General features: G+C 46.5%; 1 pseudogene; it reads left to right on the top strand.

The window, feature by feature from the left end:
* Positions 1-2,311, top strand: LOC118077926 (olfactory receptor 5AR1-like; annotated as a pseudogene).
* The last annotated feature ends 5,627 nt before the right edge of the window (positions 2,312-7,938 follow it).

The raw sequence follows: 7,938 nt of genomic DNA on the forward strand, positions 1-7,938 counted from the left end.
ATGGCACCTAAACGTGCGCGTGGTACGGCCCCTACCAAGAGTCCTGCGTCTCAGGACAAGACTGAGGCCTTGGTACGTGTGGTCTCAACGCTTCAAAAAACCCAGCTGGATGTTTGCAAACAGCTGGCGGCCATTGCTAAGTCTCTAGCTCCCACGGCTGAGGCCGCACAGGATAATCCTTGTGAGTCGCAGGAGGAGCCTCTCGAATCGCAGGACTGCATCCTGGACACTTGTTTTTCAGAGGGTGGGTCGTCGGGCACCTCCGCCTCCTTATTTTCCAGCCCTAGCTCCGAGCTTGGAATCGGGGCGAGCCAGGCCCCACGGACACGGGGGCAGAAGGCGCGCTCTAAGGCCCCCAACTCCCAAAGTCTGGGGGTCGGGGCTCAATCAGCAGCCTTGCCCGGGCCGTCCACACAGTCTATTGCAGGTCTCCAAGGGACCCAGCCCACGCAACCAGCGGTGCACCGGGAAGCTGGGGGTTCCGACACATCAGGGGACGACGACACTTCCAGGCCGGCTAAAAGCGGGGAAGCGGCATCGCGGGACGAAGAAGAGCGTCATCGGAGCGGGAAGGCAAAGAAGAAAACCGACAAGCGTAAGAGGAGTAGGGATGATGACTCCTATGACTCAGGTACGTCTTCCGATTCGGATGGTGAGGTCCCAATGGAAGATTACTGGGGGATTGCGGAAGATCAGATGGGTCTTCCTTTGTGGGTGCATAAGAGGAGAGCCAGTACCCATCGCAAGGGTTTTAAGGGGACGTTAGAATGGAGGGATGGTGCCTTGATACCAGACTCAAAGTATTCTACCAATTCAGACACAGATATTATTCTGGGATCCCACTTATCAACCCACCCCTTAAAAAGAGATAAGGGGACGCTGCTATGGACGGGAGTCGGTTGCCTGGTTAGTCAGCGGGCCGGGTAGGATTTTTCCCATACTGGGCTAGCCATGATGGGTTTTTCGCCTACCCCGTAGCATGTCGTCACAACTTAGGTTAGGCGGTTAGGCGTTGGAAATTTGCATAACAATAGACGGAGGAGGGGCAGGTTACGTCACCAGCTGCCCAGATTTGGAGAAGTAATTCCGTTAAAGGATTCCGGGGGCGTCGCCTGGTCCTGAGCCGGGAGTTGCCTGGGCCGTAGGGCACGCCCCTTCGGTGGCCACAGGAGGAGCTCTAGTAGATCTACATCGCGGGGCTCCTTTCTGGTGGTTAACTTCTCAAGGACTCCAACACACGGGTTGGAGTCGGATATAGTCTGTTAGGTTCCAACGCCTAAGCCAATTCCGCTCAACATGCTTAATTAATAAAGTTGTGGCCTTAACCACCCAATTTAAATCTTAATCACTGTGTCACGAGTCTTGATTATGTGGGAAGGAGGGACATTGCCACACAATTCATCCTTCTCGGATTTGGGGATCTCCCTCATCTGCACATATTTCTGTTCCTTCTGTTTCTGGTGATCTACATTTTGACAATTGCTTTCAATAGCCTCATGGTCTTTCTCATAGTGACTGATCATCACCTACACACACCCATGTACTTCTTCCTGGGGAATTTGTCTTTTTTGGAAGCAGTCTACAGCTCTATCACCCTGCCCAGGATGCTGGCCAGTCTCCTGACAGGGGACAAAATCATCTCTGTTAAAGGATGTCTCACACAATTTTTTTTGTTGGTTTCCTGATTGGTACAGAATGCTATCTGCTCTCTGTGATGTCTTATGATCGTTTCTTAGCCATATGCAGACCCCTATATTATGCAACTCTTATGAATGGTAAACTCTGTATCCAGCTGGCCAGTTGCTCTTGGATCAGCAGCATTGTCTTGCTCTCCATATGCTTGGTCTTTATATGGCAATTACATTACTGTGGTTCCAATGAAATTGATCATTTCTTTTGTGAATCTCTTTCATTGGTTAAAATCTCATGCAGTGACACCAGCCTTGCAAAATATGTCATTGTAATCCTGTGTTTTTTGTTCAGTTTCCCCCCCTTTCTTTTGACCCTGATCTCCTACGTATATATTATTGCTGCCATTTTAAAAATCCCATCCACCACTGGGAAGCAGAAGGCCTTTTCCACCTGTTCTTCTCATGTGATTGTTGTTTCCCTATTCTATGGGACATTAATCATTGTATATGTGACACCAAAAACTGAAGCAATGAGAGACCTTAACAAAATATTTTCTCTTTTCTATACGGTCTTTACGCCTTTAATTAACCCCCTTATATATAGCCTTAGAAACAATGATGTGAAGGAATCTTTCAGGAAGGCCACTGGGAAGATTTTAGAAGGCCGTTTTGTGAATTAGGGGTCCAATGGGAATTATTCAACTAAATCGTTATCCAAGGCCTTTGGCCAACCAGCGTCGCTTCCATGCTATATGGTTAAAAAGTTCCTACTAAGGTTCCTTTCAAGAATTCTTCCTCTTCCTATGTAACTGTTTTCACTACCCATTGGATTGCTTCTTCCTCTGGCACCAATAGGCATCACAACTTTTAAAGAGAGGGGGTAATGTTTGTGAAGGTTACTGTCCTTCTCCATGCTCTCTCACTGCTCACTCAGAGATTGCAGGTGAACAGGCAGCAATATCAGGAGGACAAACTGCAGGGCCAGGAGGATCCAGAGCTTGGCAGTGGAGCATGGGTATATGCACATTTTCAGTGAGGTTGTATGTGGAGCTTGAGAATATGCACAACTGCATGAGTATGTGCATATGTGTTACTTGTGCATGCTGGTATGTGACCTTAGTATTAGTATTATTTATTATTTATACCCCACCCATCTGGCTGGGTTTCCCCCACCACTCTGGGTAGGTTCCAACAAATAGCAAAATACAATAAAATATCACAGATTAAAAACTTCCCTAAACAGGGCTGCCTTTAGGTGTTTTCTAAATTTCAGGTAGTTGTTTGTCCTCTGATGGGAGGGCGTTCCACAGGGCGGGTGCCACTACCAAGAAGGCCCTCTGCCTGGTCCCTGTAGCTTTGCTTCTCGCAGTGAGGGAACTGCCAGAAGGCCCTCGGTGCTGGATCTCAGTGTCCAGGCTGAACAATGGGGGTAGAGACGCTCCTTCAGGTATATAGGACAGAGGCCATTTAGGGCTTTAAAGGTCAGCACCAACACTTTGAATTGTGCTCGGAAATGTACTGGTAACCAATGTAGGTCTCTTAGGACCAGTGTTATGAGGTCTCGGCGGCCACTCCCAGTCACCAGTCTAGCTGCCACATTCTGGAATAATTGCAGTTTCCAGGTCACCTTCAAAGGTAGCCCCACGTAGAGCGCATTGCAGTAGTCCAAGCGGGAGATAACTAGAGCATGCACCACTCTGGTGAGACAGTCTGTGGGCAGGTAGGTTCTCAGCCTGCGTACCAGATGGAGCTGGTAGACAGCCGCCCTGGACACAGAATTAACCTGTGCCTCCATAGACAGCTGTGAGTCCAAAATGACTCCCAGGCTGTGCACCTGGTCCTTCAAGGGCACAGTTATCCCATTCAGGACCAGGGAGTCCCCCACACCCACCCGCCTCCTGTCCCCAAAAAACAGTACTTCTGTATTGTCAGGATTCAACCTCAATCTGTTAGATGCCATCCATCCTCCAACTGCCTCCAGGCACTCACACAGGACATTCACTGCCTTCACTGGTTCTGATTTAAAAGAGAGATAGAGTTGGGTGTCATCCGCATACTGATGAACACCCAGCCCAAACCCCCTGATGATCTCTCCCAGTGGCTTCATATAGATGTTAAAAAGCATGCAGGAGGGAATGGAACCCGAGGCACCCCACAAGTGAGAGCCATGGGGTCTGAACACTCATCCCCCACCACCACTTTCTGAACACGGTCCAGGAGGAAGCAGCGGAACCACTGTATGACAGTCCCCCCAGCTCCCAAACCCTCTAGATGGTCCAGAAGGATGTTATGGTCGATTGTATTAAAGGCCACTGAGAGATCCAGCAGAACTAGGAAACAGCTCTCACCTTTGTCCCTAGCCCGCTGGAGATCATCAACCAGCACAGTCCCAAGGCAGTTTCAGTCCCATGATGAGGCCTGAATCCCGATTGGAAGGGATCCAAATGGTCCACATCCTCCAGGCATGCTTGGAGTTGTTCAGCAACCACTCGCTCAATCACCTTGCCCAAGAATGGGAGATTTGAGACTGGGCGATAGTTGGCCATATTGGCTGGGTCTAAAGATGTTTTTTTAAGAAGCGGTTTAATGTCCGCCTCTTTCAGCGGGTCTGGGAATACTCCCTCATAGAGGGAAGCATTTACCACCCCGCGGAGCCCATCACCCAGCCCTTCCCGGCTCGCTTTTAGTAGCCAGGATGGGCAAGGGTCAAGGAGACAGGTGGTCGGTTTCACTCATCCAAGCAGCCTGTCCACATCCTCAGAGGTAACAGATTGAAATTGATCCTATGAAACATGACTAGACAGGGCTCCAGCACTCTCCCGCCCTGGCCCTGCTCCCATGGTGGAGTCTATCTCCCTCCGAATCTGAGTGACTTTATCTGCAAAAAACTTTGCAAAAGCATTGCAGGACATATTGTGATCCCTACCAGGCCCCGATGATGAAGGTGGTTCGGATAGATTGCAAACCACCTGGAACAGTCTCCTGCTGCTGTTTTCTACAGTTGCGGTAGAAACGGTGAAGACGGTCCTCTTCGCCGTCGCCATTGCCACTTGGTAGGCTCAAAGTTGAGCTCTAGCCCATGTCCGGTCTGATTCAGAATGAGTTTTCCGCCACCGGCGCTCTAGCCGTCTCAGGGACTGTTTCATCACCCTCAGCTCCGGGGAAAACCACAAGGCTGTCCGGGCTCCATGCAATCGGAGAGGGCGCTTCGGAGCCAGACAGTCAATAGCCCTGGTTAACTCCACATTCCTGCGGGCCACCAGGGAATCAGCTGAAAGGCCATCAACATAGGATAAAACATCCCCTACCACTCTCTGGAAGCCAATTGGATCCATTAAGTAGCGGGGATTGGCAGTCTCCTCCATGTTTATAAATAAAACTGAATGCATGTAAAAAAAAAAAATTAAGAGTGATTTTTTTTAAAAATTGTGTGGTTATACAATGTCCTCCATAGCACTTCTTGTATTGATGTATAGCAAACAGAAAAAAATAGTACAATGCCACATTGTAAATATCTCAATCAAGGGTGGTATACAGGAAGGAGAAAACCTGTGGCTTTCTTAGTGTTGGACTCCAACTCCCATAATCCATGATCATTGACCATGTTGATGGGGCTGCTCCAAATTGAAGTCTATCAAACTCTGGAAGCCACAGGTTTCCCATCCCTGCTTTGCAGGTCCAGTATACAAATTCATATTTCTTTCCCTGTACAAAACTTGATTTTTAGTTTCAAACCATTTCTTTCTTTCTTTTTCTATCTTCATTTTTTGTTTTTCCCTTCATAATACCATGTAGTTTGAGCAAAATGGAAGAGAAGTTGAAAATCTTCCAACTTTAACTTTTAAAGTACATGTCTATACTCAAAATATGCTGCTGGGGTCATTATAGAACCTGACAGAATCCCACTGAAACAGAGTGTTTCAGAAAGAAAGTAGTGTGCCAATTCAGCTGGGAATCCCCAGTCAAATAGTGAGAATTGAAGCAGTGTACCCACATTATGTGAATTGGTCCAAAGCACCATCTTCAGGGGTTTCCTTTAGTAATGCAACATCCCTATGTTATTTCAGTCTAAGTTCTTTTCTTTTCTTTTCTTTTTTTGCCTGAACTCTCACTGGAGCTCATAACTAATAATTGGCAATCTCTCTGCAACCATTGCTAATAAGTTATTGCAAGGCCACCTATTTTCCCCAATAATAAATAACAGTCAAGGGGAGACTTCTTCTTGTTGATGAAACGAGAAATGATAAACCATCAGATAAAGAAATTACACAAGGAACTAAGAAAATGTAGGCGAAATATCATGAATCTTTGAAAAGGATGGAAAAGGTACAGCTTTCTTCCAGGACCAACAAATAATAGAAATTGGACCTTCTGTAAACTTACATATCCTCATTCATCTGGGATAGAGGTACTTAACACAGTCTTTTGTTCACACTACCTGTAAAATGAATATTATGTGGTATCATCACATATTAGAAAATATTAGTAAATATTAGTAAATATTAGTAAATATTAGTATATTGTCTATACTCAAAATAAGTGTGCATGCACACGAAAGCTCATACCAAAATAAAAACTTAGTTGGTCTTTAAGCTGCTACTGAAGGAATTTTTTTATTTTACTTCGACCCAGACCAACACGGCTACCTACCTGTAACTAGAAAATATTAGGAATAATTGTGCTCTTCTAATACCAAATACTGGTGTCCCTGTGCCTATCAGTTTCAAAATAAGGTCACAGTAAACAGAAGCTAATGCTTTCATACTTCTACAAGCTACCATATAGGCACACATATATTAGGGTCTAAATTAAAATGGGGAGAAGGTTTAAATAATAACCCAAGGAGGACCTATGCTCAGTTGTCTAAGATGTCTGAAATACTGAGGATGTAATTGGAAAGGGGAATGGGGGAATTGGTCTAGTCGAGCACTAACATAATATCATGGCTTAGCGTTGGGGTGGGTAGGTTCACAGTGAAGTTATACACTATAAATAGTTCACTATACAGTTTTTGTTCTGGAAGGAGGAAGAGGAACATTAATTTCCTCTTCTAGTATTCAAAAACTTCTTCCTTTGTTATACAACAATAAATCTCCAAAGAGAGAGTACTGGAAACTTGTGGTCAGTGTGGTGTAGTGGTTAAGAGCGGTGGATTCGTAATCTGGTGAATCAGGTTCGCGTCCCTGCTCCTCCACATGCAGCTGCTGGGTGACCTGGGGCTAGTCACACTTCTCTGAAGGCTCTCAGCCTCACATAGTGTTTGTTGTGAGGGAAAGGAGATTGTTAGCCGCTTTGAGACTCCTTAAAGGGAGTGAAAGGTGGGATAAAAAGGAAAAGGGACCCCTGACCATTAGGTCCAGTCGTGACCGACTCTGGGGCTGCGGCAGTCATCTTGCGTTATTGGCCGAGGGAGCCGGCATACAGCTTCCAGGTCATGTGGCCAGCATGACAAAGCCGCTTCTGGCGAACCAGAGCAGCACACGGAATCGCTGTTTACCTTCCTGCTGTAGTGGTACCTATTTATCTACTTGCACTTTGAAGTGCTTTTGAACTGCTAGGTTGGAAGGAACTGGGACTGAGCAATGGGAGCTCACCCCGTCGCGGGGATTCGAACCGCCGACCTTCTGATCGGCAAGCCCTAGGCTCTGTGGTTTAACCCACAGCGCCACCCACAGGATATCAAGTCCAAATTCTTCTCCTTCTCCTTCTCCTTCTCCTTCTCCTTCTCCTTCTCCTTCTTCCCCTCCTCCTCCTCCTTCTTCCCCTCCTCCTCCTCCTCCTCCTCCTTCTCCTCCTCCTCCTCTGTAATGTCTGTTTGGTTTATATATGTCAGAGTTGCAGAACCTGTGGACCTCCAGATCATGCTGTACTCTCATCATTCCACGTCAGCGTGGCAAAGCATCAGGGAAGAGGGGAGTAGCAACACCTGAAGAGCTGTTTGTTCTCCACCTCTGATATATACAACCAGAGCCAACTCACTTATCTTTCCTACTCACCTGGCACCTTCATTACATATCTTTTGGTGCTTGGTGAAAATATTCCTCTTCTCCTGGGCCTTTGGCTAATTAAACAATCTATGGCTTTTTAAACCGGGGGCGGGGGGGCAGGCAGTGTTGTTTCGTTTGTTATTATGTTATATATTTTCTTGTTTTATACTGTATGATCCTCAGATGAAGGGTGGCATATAAATTTAATTAATTAATTATTTAGTAATGCACTACCTCTCTCCAAATCTCAAATATCAGAGCCTTCAAAAATGAGCCCCAGGTCACCATCAGTGTTGTCAGAGAAAACCGCACTAATAGAC

Source organism: Zootoca vivipara, chromosome 13, assembly GCF_963506605.1.
Source record: "Zootoca vivipara chromosome 13, rZooViv1.1, whole genome shotgun sequence".
In the NCBI taxonomy this organism is placed as follows: Eukaryota; Metazoa; Chordata; class Lepidosauria; order Squamata; family Lacertidae; genus Zootoca; species Zootoca vivipara.